Below are 13,250 nucleotides of genomic sequence, written 5' to 3' on the forward strand. Positions count from 1 at the left end.
GTATCCGAGTTCCACCAACGTCTGCTGGTCCTTGGTAGTGCTTTCTGGCACAGGTACCTCCTGCTTAGTAACCGGGTTCCAGTACCGTCAGCTGGTCCTCGGTAGTTCCATTGGCTCTTGTACCTTTTGCTACCCATCCGGGTTCCAGTACCGTCAGCTGGTTCTCGGCAGTGTCTTTGGCTCTTGTACCTTCTGCTACCCATCCGGGTTCCAGTACAGTCAGCTGGTTCTCGGCAGTGTCTTTGGCTCTTGTACCTTCTGCTACCCATCCGGGTTCCAGTACCGTCAGCTGGTTCTCGGCAGTGTCTTTGGCACGTGTACTCCCTCCTGCCTAGCCTGGTTCCAGCACGCCAGCTGTTTCCGGGTAGTGTCAACGTCACTTTGCCTCCAATACTTTGTCCTGTCGTGTTGCGGTCGGGTTAGCTGACTCTATGGTGCCTGCAGTTTAGGTGACTCCTATGTGGGCTGCGGGATCTGGTTCTGAAGGCTGGTTCCATAGTGCCAATATGACAAGCACCCCCTGTAGGACTGTGGGTTTTGGTAACTCCGGCCGGCTCACGGCCTTGCAACTTTTTTTTTCATGTGTACCTTCTGCTAACTATCTGAGTTCCAGTACCGTCAGCTGGTTCTCGGCAGTGCCTTTGGCTTAGGTGCCTCCTTCTCGGTATCCGAGTTCCACCAACGTCTGCTGGTCCTTGGTAGTGCTTTCTGGCACAGTTACCTCCTGCTTAGTAACCAGTTTCCAGTACCGTCAGCTGGTTCTCGGTAGTTCCATTGGCTCTTGTACCTTCTGCTACCCATCCAGGTTCCAGTACCGTCAGCTGGTTTTCGGCAGTGCCTTTGGCTTAGGTGCCTCCTTCTCGGTATCTGAGTTCCACCAACGTCTGCTGGTCCTTGGTAGTGCTTTCTGGCACAGGTACCTCCTGCTTAGTAACCGGGTTCCAGTACCGTCAGCTGGTCCTCGGTAGTTCCATTGGCTCTTGTACCTTCTGCTACCCATCCGGGTTCCAGTACCGTCAGCTCGTTCTCAGCAGTATCTTTGCCTCTTGTACCTTCTGCTACCCATCAGGGTTCCTGTACCGTCAGCTGGTTCTCGGCAGTGTCTTTGGCACGTGTACTCCCTCTTGCCCAGCCTGGTTCCAGCACGCCAGCTGTTTCCGGGTAGTGTCAACGTCACTTTGCCTCCAATACTTTGTCCTGTCGTGTTGCGGTCGGGTTAGCCAACTCTATGGTGCCTACAGTTTAGGTGACTCCTATGTGGGCTGCGGGATCTGGTAATGAAGGCTGGTTCCATAGTGCCAATTGGACAAGCAACCCTGTAGGACTGTGGGTTTCAGTAACTCCGGCCGGCTCGCGACCTTGCAACTTTTTTTTTCATGTGTACCTTCTGCTAACTCTCTGAGTTCCAGTACCGTCAGCTGGTTCTCGGCAGTGCCTTTGGCTTAGGTGCCTTCTTCTCGGTATCCGAGTTCCACCAACGTCTGCTGGTCCTTGGTAGTGCTTTCTGGCACAGGTACCTCCTGCCTAGTAACCGGGTTCCAGTACCGTCAGATGGTCCTCGGCAGTTCCATTGGCTCTTGTACCTTCTGCTAACTATCTGAGTTCCAGTACCGTCAGCTGGTTTTCGGCAGTGCCTTTGGCTTAGGTGCCTCCTTCTCGGTATCCGAGTTCCACCAACGTCTGCTGGTCCTTGGTAGTGCTTTCTGGCACAGGTACCTCCTGCTTAGTAACCAGGTTCTAGTACCGTCAGCTGGTTCTTTTTAGTTACATTGGCTCTTGTACCTTCTGCTACCCATCCTGGTTCCAGTACCGTCAGCTGGTTCTCGGCAGTGTCTTTGGCTTTTGTACCTACTGCCACCCATCCGGGTTCCAGTACCGTCAGCTGGTTCTCGGCAGTGCCTTTGGCTTAGGTGCCTCCTTCTCGGTATCCGAGTTTCACCAACGTCTGCTGGTCCTTGGTAGTGCTTTCTGGCACTGGTACCTCCTGCTTAGTAACCAGTTTCCAGTACCGTCAGCTGGTCCTCGGTAGTTCCATTGGCTCTTGTACCTTCTGCTACCCATCCGGGTTTCAATACCGTCAGCTGGTTCTCGGCAGTGCCTTTGGCTAGGTGCCTCCTTCTCGGTATCTGAGTTCCACCAACGTCTGCTGGTCCTTGGTAGTGCTTTCTGGCACAGGTACCTCCTACTTAGAAACCGGGTTCCAGTACCGTCAGCTGGTTCTCGGTAGTTCCATTGGCTCTTGTACCTTCAGCTACCCATCCGGGTTCCAGTACCGTCTGCTGGTTCTCGGCAGTTCCTCAGCCTTCTTGTACCTTCTGCTACATTTCCAAGTTCAAGATTTTTTAAATGGTTTTTGGTAATCACTCTGGATCTCCCTGATGATGACCCTGAAGACGACGACCCTGAAGACCACCCCGAAGAAGACAAGGACCCCGAAGACGACGACCCTGAAGACGACGACCCTGAAGACCACCCCGAAGAAGACGAGGACCCCAAAGACGACGACCCTGAAGACGACGACCCTGAAGACCACCCTGAAGAAGACAATGACCCCGAAGATGACGACCCTGAAGACGACCCTGAAGACCACCCCGAAGAAGACGAGGACCCCAAAGATGACGACCCTGAAGACGAAGACCCTGAAGACCACCCCGAAGAAGATGAGGACCCCGAAGACGACGACCCTGAAGACCACCCTGAAGAAGATGAGGACCCTGAAGACGACGACCCTGAAGACGACGACCCTGAAGACCACCCCGAAGAAGACGACGACCCCGAAGATGACGACCCTGAAGACCACCCCAAAGAAGACAAAGAAGATGACCCTGAAGAAGATGACCAAGAGGACCAAGAACAAGAAGACAACCACCAAGATACAGAGAACAAGAGACAAAAAACCAAGAAGCGGAAGAACAAGAAGCTGCAGAACAAAAAGCAGAAGAACATTAAGCATAAGACTAAAAATCAGAGCAAAAGATATTATCTAAATTATAAGCAGAAGAAGACTAAGCAGTGTATGGGGGTGAGTCCTTTCCTCCTCGTGGTGCCCCTGGAAAAGACCTGCTGCTGCAGGCCAAACTGAACACGGACAAATCCTGTTGTAAATCTTTTGTGACAGGCAGAACGGAAGGTGTAATCTTCAAACTTTTATAGATAACAACTACAGGAATGCCTGTCACAAATAAGAATATGATGAAGAAGAAGAATATGAAGAAGATGAAGAAGTAGAATATGAAGAAGAATGATAGTTGAATAAGAAGAATATGAAGAATGCTCTTACTTTCCAGAGACCTGCCTCTCAACCAGTCACTCCCCGGGCGCACTCGCCCGAACCTATGCAGATCGATCAAACCAAGATGGTGAAATCTCGCCAAGAGTCACGCCGAGCCGAGGGGAGCTCTTTCTCTTGTGGCAGTAAGGAGCACCTCATCCGTTCCTGCCCGGAGAAGCCGGGAAACTCCAGTGTCTAGGACCGCTCGGAGAGGTCGTCCTAGGCAAAACTAAGCCCTCTCCGTCCCTGACTTTGTCTGTCTCTATCTCCTGGGGAGAGAACCGTCACTTTGAAATTGCTCACCTGGATTCTGGAGAAGCTGGAAACCTCATTTCCCAGTCCCTGGTAGAGAGATACCGGATTCCCACCAAACCTCTGGCTGAACCATTGTCAGTCGCCTCCGTGGATGGAAGACTCCTTCCGGTGACCATCCTGCTCGTCACTGAACCCATAACCCTGCAGGTGGGAATGCTGCACTCTGAGAAGATCTCCTTCCATGTGCTGTCCGGACTCTCTCACTCCCTGTTGCTAGGTCTACCCTGGCTCGACAGACATGAACCCGTGCTGAACTGGCAATCCGGTGAAGTATTCCGCTGGGGGCAGGATTGCCATAGGACCTGCCTGGTTCCAGTTCGCCCAGCTTGTCCTCCACCTACCCCGGCTAATTTACCCGGTCTACCGGCACCTTACTGGTCCTATGCAGATGTCTTCGGTAAAAAGGAAGCAGAGACTCTGCCACCTCATAGGCCATATGATTGCCCAATTGACCTGGTACCCGGTGACACTCCACCCCGTGGGCGTATTTACCCGTTGTTGTCGGCCAAAACCAGGGCCATGTCGGAGTACATCGAGGAGAATCTGGCCAGGGGATTCATCCGGAAATCTACCTCCCCGGCTGGAGCTGGATTCTTCTTCGTCAAGAAGAAAGATGGTTCTTTACGCCACAGTATTGACTATAGAGGACTCAACCAAATCACGGTAAAGAACAACTACCCCCTGCCGCTCATTTATGAGTTGTTTGACCGTCTTAGGGGAGCTAGGATCTTTACCAAGCTAGACCTACTTGGGGCATATAACCTGGTCCGGATCCGTCAAGGAGACGAGTGGAAGACGGCATTCAATACCCGGGACGGTCACTATGAATACCGTGTGATGCCCTTCGGTCTCTGCAATGCTCCTGTCGTCTTCCAAGAATTGGTCAACGACATCTTAAGTGATCTTCTTTACTCTTGCGTGGTGGTGTACCTGGACAATATCTTGATCTTTTCTCCGGATCTTCCCACACACCGGAGGGATGTTCGTCAGGTCCTGCTTAGGCTCATGCAGAATCACCTCTATGCTAAATTCGAGAAGTGCCTCTTCGAGCAGATCTCTCTCACTTTCCTGGGCTATGTTATCTCCCAGACAGGCCTACGAATGGATCCTGAGAAGCTCTCTGCTGTCCTAAAGTGGCCCCGTCCGGAGGGGTTGAAGGCGATTCAGCGATTCCCGGGCTTCGCCAACTACTATCGTCTCTTCATCCCGCTCTTCTCTTCTCGGACTGCTCCCATATCTGCACTCACCCGTAAGGGAGCAAATCCCAAGGAATGGTCGTCCGAAGCTGAGGAGGCCTTTCTTTCCTTAAAGCAAGCCTTCTCCTCTGCCCCAGTGCTGCACCGTCTGGATAGCAACAAACGGTTCTACCTGGAGGTTGATGCTTCCTCCTCTGGAGCCGGAGCGGTGCTCACCCAAAAGTCTTCTTCCGGGAGAATGGTAACCTGCGGCTTCTTCTCCAAACTCTTCTCCTCATCTGAGCGAAACTACTCTATAGGAGACCGAGAACTGTTAGCCGTTAAATTGGCGCTGGAGGAGTGGCGTTACCTGCTTGAAGGGGCTCTATACGCGGTGATCATCTATACGGATCACAAAAACCTGGCATATCTCCAGAATGCCCAAAGACTCAACCCGCGCCAGGCCCGGTGGTCTTTGTTCTTCGCCCGCTTCGATTTCGTCCTACACTTCCGCCCGGCGGACAAGAATGTCAAAGCCGATGCCTTGTCCCGATCCTTCCTGTCCTCCGATCAAGAGGAGGAGTCTATGCACATCATCGACCCTTCCAAAGTGATGAATGTGGCCCCCTTGGATGTGACTCGTCTTCCACCCGGTAAGACGTTTGTAGCGGTACCAGATCGTGAGAAGGTTCTTCATTGGGGTCATTCATTTAAACTAACCGGCCATGCAGGCCAAAAGAAAACCTTCCTACTCATTACCTGGCATTACTGGTGGCCTACCCTGCGCAAAGATGTGGTAGACTTCGTCTCGGCCTGTTCGTCTTGTGCCCGCAACAGAGTTCCCAGACATCTTCCAGCTGGTCGCCTCCTGCCTCTTCCCGTAGCTGCTGCCACATGGCAGCACATTGCCATGGACTTTATTACTGAGCTCCCTGTTTCTGCCAGTTGTAAAGTCATTTGGGTGGTCACCGACCGCTTCTCTAAAATGGCCCACTTCATTCCTCTGCCTGGTCTCCCGTCTGCATCGGAGCTGGCCAAGGATTTCTTCCGTCATATCTTCCGTCTCCATGGCCTACCCCTCCACATTGTTTCGGATCGAGGGTTTCAGTTCACCTCACGTTTCCGGAGAGCTACCTGTAAGCTACTGGATGTCACCCTGGATTTTTCCTCTGCCTACTATCCACAGTCCAATGGCCAAGTGGAGCGTATCAACCAAATCCAGCTACCTCCGGCACTTTGCTAACGCCCACCATACCGATTGGGTGGAGCTCCTACCATGTGCCGAATTCTCCTACAACAACCATGAGAGCGAATCTACTTCTAAAGCCCCGTTCTTCGTTGTCTATGGTCAACTTCCCCGGATTCCGTTTCCCATCTCCGCTTCTGTGGACAACCCTGCCGCGGAGGCTCTTGTCAGCGAATTCTCCACCATTTGGGAAAATACTAGGTCCGCACTTCTTCAGTCCTCCGAGCGGATGAAGAGACATGCCGACAAGAGACTTCTGGATCCGCCTCAATTCTGCCCGGGAGATAAAGTCTGGCTCTCTTCCAAACATGTTCGACTCAAAATACCCTGCTACAAGTTGGGTCCTCGGTTCATTGGTCCATTTGAAGTTCTCAAACAAATCAACCCAGTGGCCTACAAGTTGAAACTCCCGGCCACCTTACAGATTCCCAACTCCTTCCATGTATCTCTCCTCAAACCAGTTGTGTTTAATTCTTTTTTCAACAATCCAGGTACTCCCCCTGCTCCGGTTTCCGCTGAGGACGTTTTTCAGGTAGAGAACATTCTGGCCACTAAGAGGGTAAGAGGAAAAACCTTTTTTCTGGTAGATTGGAAGGGGTTTGGCCCAGGGGAAAGAACTTGGGAACCCAGGGAGAACATTCATGCCCCGCTTCTCCTTAAAAAATTTCTTTCTGGCCTAAAAAAGAGGGGGCGTAAAGGGGGGGGTACTGTAGCATTGGCTTCTCTACCCCCTGCCAGGCAGAGATGCCATCCCTCTCACCTCCTCGCTCCCCGCGCTCAACCTCCTCCAGCGCTCCTCTTCCTGCTGCGGCCGGCGCGCGCAGCTTCCCGGGCACTGTGCTTAGGGAGCGCGCGCGCTCCCTCTCTCTTAAAGGGGCCGTGCGTGCAATCCTAAGGAGTCCCCGGCCAATTGCCGGAGGACCTCCCATATATAAGGCACCTCCTCCAAAATGGAGGTGCCCGAGCAACAGTTGTCGGACAGTATACTTATCTGTGCTTCAGTCCTCAGGTCCCACTGCTAGCCTGACTAGTCCTGCCTGTTACCTGCCGTGCCTGCCAGCCCGCTTACCTGGGAGCACCTGCCTGTTACCTGCCTGTTACCTGCCGTGCCTGCCAGCCCGCTTACCTGGAAGCACCTGCTTGTTACCTGCCGTGCCTGCCTGCCCGCTTACCTGGAAGCACCTGCCTGTTACCTGCCTATTACTTGCCATGCCTGCCAGCCCGCTCGCCTGGAAGCACCTGCCTGTTACCTGCCTGTTACCTGCCGTGTCTGCCAGCCCGCTTACCTGGAAGCACCCGCCGTCACTCGCCGTGACCACCTGCCAGCCTACCTAGAGACTCCTGTCGTCACTTGCCGTGACCACCTGCCTGCCTACCTAGAGACTCCTGCCGTCACTAGCCATGTCTTCCTGATAGCCTACGTGGAGGCTTCTGCTCGCCAGCCTGCCTGCTGTGCCTACCTGCTATTCTGGTCAGTCCCTGCCATCTGTACAGTGGGAGTCACCTGCTCCCTTACCAGGTCGTCCCCAGAGTAGCACCTGGTCCCTCGGCTTGGTCCCTCCCTGGTCACGGAGTCGTTAGCTGCCGTACAACCAGGGTCGGTCCGGGTTGATACTTAGTTACGCCTCTCTGGGTCCCTCCTTGCACCGCAGCACAGAGGTTCCACCTCCCTGACCCGTAACAGCCTTATGCCACCATTCATGCTGAAGAATACATGTCGCACTGATGGATTATGGCATGGAACACTGTGGATTCTTTCCAGTTCGGATAGGTGAGGGGTATTGTTTTTTTTTACAGAGGACAATGGCTTCAGATGTTTAGGTGTTAGGTGAGTATAACTGTTTTTTTATTTTTAAATAAATGTGTAAAACAGGTTGTGTACTTTTATTTAAAATAAAGGATTTTTTTCAGGCTATGTGTTTATTTACAAACTTTTACTATGGGGTTAGTAATGGGGGCATCTTATAGACACCTCTCCATTACTAACCCCTTGGCTTCATGTCAGCTGCCAATACAAGCCTGACATGAACCCCAACCCTATTACCCCACTTGCCACCGCACTAGAGCAAGTGCAAAAAGTCAAGGCTAAGCGCCAGATTTGGCATATCATATTGATGCACCATTTCCGGGTCTACTAGGGGCTGATGCTAATAGCCTCAGAGGGGGCCAGGATGCATGGCTCCTTCTCTGGTTATTAATATCAGCCCGCAGCTGTCTGTTTAGCTTTTGCTGGGTAATTTTTTCTCTGGTCCCCCTGTAATCTAGCCAGTAAACACTAATCAAACAGCTTTGGGCTGTTATTAATAGCCAGGGAACCCTTTTGGCTAATTGCCCCTTCCCTGGCTAGTAATATCAGCCCCCAGTGGTCGGCTTTCCCTCTGCCCATGTCATTTTTTTTACTTAAATTCTTAATTTTACACTGGATGTACTCAATGGGGGCTGAATACAACTCCCATCATTGTCTCCTGCTCACGTTGATCTCAACGCGAGCAGGGGAGAACGATGAGAGTTGCCTTCAGCAGTCGGCGCCTGGGATCAGCGTGAACTGTACTGCTTTTCCAAAGTGCCGGTACATGCCATACAGATGTATTATATGGACACAAGGACACATGGATACACGGATGTCATACGTATGCCACATGGATGTCACATACAGACATACGGATGGCATAAGGACATGGATCACGCATCTCACCAGTAATGGTATTTCCTGTACAGGAATCACCAGGACATGTGAAGGAGGCTTTAAAAAAAGCCTTAATTCTACAAGAACATTAAAAATTTTTTTTTTTTTACCAGCTATTTCGTGTCGGACCACCAAGTGTAATAAGCTATGGACCTGTCTACACAGCTCAGCCAAAACTCCTAATATCCACACCATATATAGCTCATTGTGATAACTCTGAATTTTTGGGGTTTTTTTTTGCACTTTTTCAGTTACTCAGTATTTTACATATTGGAATTCATGCATCTGTTTGTCTCCAAGTATGAGTGATTTGGGAGGCTCAGAATTAGCTCTGAGAGTTTTATGTGCGTAATAAGAACTTAAATGGTTCAGTGCCCGTAGTACATTATTATTTCCCTGTCACAATATTGAGAAATGGATGGAAACAGCAACTATTTGCTCCTGCTGTCAATAAATCAGAAACATACTGCTCAAAAAAATAAAGGGAACACTAAAATAACACATCCTAGATCTGAATGAATGAAATATTCTCATTGAATACTTTGTTCTGTACAAAGTTAAATGTGCTGACAACAAAATCACACAAAAATCATCAATGGAAATCAAATTTATTGGAGTCACCCCCAAAATTAAAGTGGAAAAACACTACAGGCTGATCCAACTTTGATGTAATGTCCTTAAAACAAGTCAAAATGAGGCTCAGTATTGTGTGTGGCCTCCACGTGCCTGTATGACCTCCATACAATGCCTGGGCATGCTCCTGATTAGGTTGGGGATGGTCTCCTGTGGGATCTCCTCCAAGACCTGGACTAAAGCATCCACCAACTCCTGGACAGTCTGTGGGGCAATGTGACGTTGGTGGATGGAGCGAGACATGATGTCCCAGATGTGCTCAATCGGATTCAGGTCTGGGGAACGGGCAGGCCAGTCCATAGCTTCAATGCCTTCATCTTGCAGGAACTGGTGACACACTCCAGCCACATGAGGTCTGGCATTGTCCTGGATTAGGAGGAACCCAGGGCCAAGCACACCAGCATATGATCTCACAAGGGGTATGAGGATCTCATCTCGTACCTAATGGCAGTTAGGCTACCTCTGGCGAGCACATGGAGGGCTGTGCGGCCCTCCAAAGAAATGCCACCACACACCATTACTGACCCACTGCCAAACCGGTCATGCTGAAGGATGTTGCAGGCAGCAGATCGCTCTCCACGGCGTCTCCAGACTCTGTCACGTCTGTCACATGTGCTCAGTGTGAACCTGCTTTCATCTGTGAAGAGCACAGGGCGCCAGTGGCGACTTTGCCAATGCCGGTGTTCTGTGGCAAATGGCAAGCGTCCTGCACGGTGTTGGGCTGTGAGCACAACCCCCATCTGTGGATGTCGGGCCCTCATACCCCCTCATGGAGTCGGTTTCTAACAGTTTGTGCAGACACATGCACATTTGTGGCCTGCTGGACGTCATTTTGGAGGGCTCTGGCAGTGCTCCTCCTGTTCCTCCTTGCACAAAGGTGGAGGTAGCGGTCCTGCTGCTGGGTTGTTGCCCTCCTACGGCCCCCTCCACGTCTCCTGGTGTACTGGCCTGTCTCCTGGTAGTGCCTCCAGCCTCTGGACACTACGCTGACAGACACAGCAAACCTTCTTGCCACAGTTCGCATTGATGTGCCATCCTGGATTAGCTGCACTATATGAGCAACTTCTATGGACTATATTTAGTCTTGTCAACATGTATCAGCAAGACAGATTGGTTAAGTTGATTAAGAAATATAGATGCTACATATGCAGACATGTAAGGTATGCATGTCACATCTACATATTATAGTATAATAAGAATAAATGTATATAACAGGGTTTATGTACATTAAGAAATGAAATATAATAACATTAATTTAGTGTAAGGAAAGATTAAATCCCTAAATCCCTTCTGTGAAATTGCACTTAAACTTTCTACAATTCATGCACCAATATCAATGGCTCTGTTAAATGACAGCACATTAAAGGTCAATTCACACAGGTAGACCAGTGGTGCTAAACGACAGCTAATTCGCAACATGTTTTCTAGTCGGCCTGTTTCGATAGCTGGACAGTACTATGGGCATAGAACAATCACCAATAAATAGTTTAATGCACATAGGCTGCCATTTTGCTTAGTAGCACATGTCCTGTTCACAAAGGATGATGCACTGCTGAGAATGATGATCTTTTAGGAATATCAAAAGATTGGCCTTTGTTCCCAATAATCGTGCAGTGTAAATTCACATTAAAAACTCAAATTATGTCTCTCATTTTTGTATAAAGGCCTTTAGAATGAAGGCTATAACCAGGTAAAAATGTAACTTTCATTAAGTCATAGGTTGCATAATAAATAAAAATGATCTACAGAAAAAGTTGAGCGACTACATGCAAACATATTACCAGTTCCAGTTTCAAATAACAAAAACTTGACTTGCCTGCAGCTGTTTCATACCCACTACATCAGGTGACCACTGCAGCCAATCACTGATGCCTAGTAAATAGCGCTACACTGCTGAGCCCAGTAATTGGCTGCAGCAGTCACAAGTGGTAGACATGACGTCACCGCTACAGCCACGTCAACAAAGGTCAGTCAAGAAAAACAGACAGGGGGCACTGGAGTAGCAGTGGGTAAGTAATACTGATTTTGTTAATACAAAACTGAAGAAATGAGCCGGAACACCTGTTGGTATAAGTGCAATGCGTAGGTGCACATTCATACTGTGGTCATTAACAGACAAAACCTAGGATAAAGACATGAGTGATTACCCTGTAGTTAGTAAATAAATAGTAATAGTACATGTAAGTAACATAGGGTACTTAGTAGACACTATTTTGATTAAAAAGTGGAAACGCCATCCCACTGCGACAAGGTGCACCCCAATAAGAACGGTCACAAACTCTAGTATTTCACTCGCTACATAATAGACGGGGACAGAGCAGGACCCAGACCTGACTGTTTCACACATGCCTGTGGAAAGCTATATGGACAAAATGCCCAGCCCCAAAAGGGTTTTGTTCATAGCATATAGATCAGACCTTAGGACAATAGCACTTTCAAACCAGAACACTCCTAGAAATATACTGGATCAGTGATACAGCTTGCATTAAAGCCCAGAGCAGTATTAATACTTCTTTTGCCTTCAAAGCAGTGTTCCCTCTAAGCTGTGTGATCTAGAAAGCTAATAGTTAAAACAACATATAAATGAGGATCAACAAGCCCGATAACAATTCTACCTTTCAGAGAACGGTCAAGGCACTGTGACTGTGGTCAAAGCTCTGCGTACGCACGGCTTGCCATGATTGAGAAGCAAAATACAAAGTTTTGCCCTTATCCTGAGGGTTTGGAAATTTTAACTCCATCATTTCCACAGTGCACAGCTTAGATGAAACAGTGCTTAAAGGGGTTTTCCCATAAACAAAAGTTCGTTTGAATCAATAGTTCTTAGAATAATAATAATTTCCACAATTGAATGTATTTAAATATAATGTTCCTGTGCTGAGATAATCTTTTGCATGTGTTCCTGCTGTGTACTGTGTAATGGTCGTGTCTGACCGTACAGGAACATGGTCTGATCATACCACTTCTCCTGGGCAGGGGGTGGGGGGGAGTATACAGACATTACAGCACGGGATCACAGCTGATTCTTTCTTTGAAGTAAAACATTGTTTAAAAACAAGCAGGGAAACGTTTTACCTCACATAAAGAATCAGCTGTGATCCCGTGCTGTATCCAATATCTATTGATTAAAATGAACTTTTGTTCGTGGGAAAACCACTTTAAGAGCTGCTGAAATCTCTAAAGATTTTAGTTAGATCAATGTCTGCACAGAGCCAGGTTGTAAGGAGCTGTAACTCACGTGTTTACAAAGCCTTAGGTTAATCACACACAATATCATATATTTTTACTTAGATATTTTTATTTCCTAACAAAAAATGTAGTGAAAAAATATATCGAGACATACATTTTCATTTGCTCTACATTGATGAAAATTACAACTTCTTGAATTTTCTTCCTGTGCAGATAGGAGATAGGTCTATCAAGAGGAAAAAAGATTTGTGGGATTGCCCAGTGCTTGCCGATATTTGTATTCTCACTTTTCAATTAGCTTTGTCTGTACTCCATTTCAGTATAAAACCCTCACCCTCTTTAGCGCTACTATTACTAGGTATTCACTCCATCCCTACTAAAGGAAGGGTGATCACTGCACATATTCCACTAGTTTCTAAGATGGCTATCATCAGGCTCTGGAAAACTCCAGGGTCATCCTCTATAGAGGAAACAACTCTATCCATTAATAAAACCTGCTAAATTGAAAAAACAAGAACGCATAAGATCAATAGATTGCAAACCTGTTTGAATGATTGGCAGATATTGCTCAATCATCCGAAGAATACAATTAACTTTCAAGAGGTTGTCCACTACTTTTACATTAATGGCCTATCCTTAGGCCATCAATGTCCGATCGGCTGGGGTTCGACACCCTGCACCCCAGTTAATCAGCTGTTATTGGCGTCGGTGGCCGCCGGCCGTAAGTACTTTCTT

Source organism: Phyllobates terribilis, unplaced genomic scaffold (assembly GCF_046119375.1).
Source record: "Phyllobates terribilis strain yellow unplaced genomic scaffold, ASM4611937v1 Scaffold_4__5_contigs__length_816908805, whole genome shotgun sequence".
NCBI classification, from domain to species: Eukaryota; Metazoa; Chordata; class Amphibia; order Anura; family Dendrobatidae; genus Phyllobates; species Phyllobates terribilis.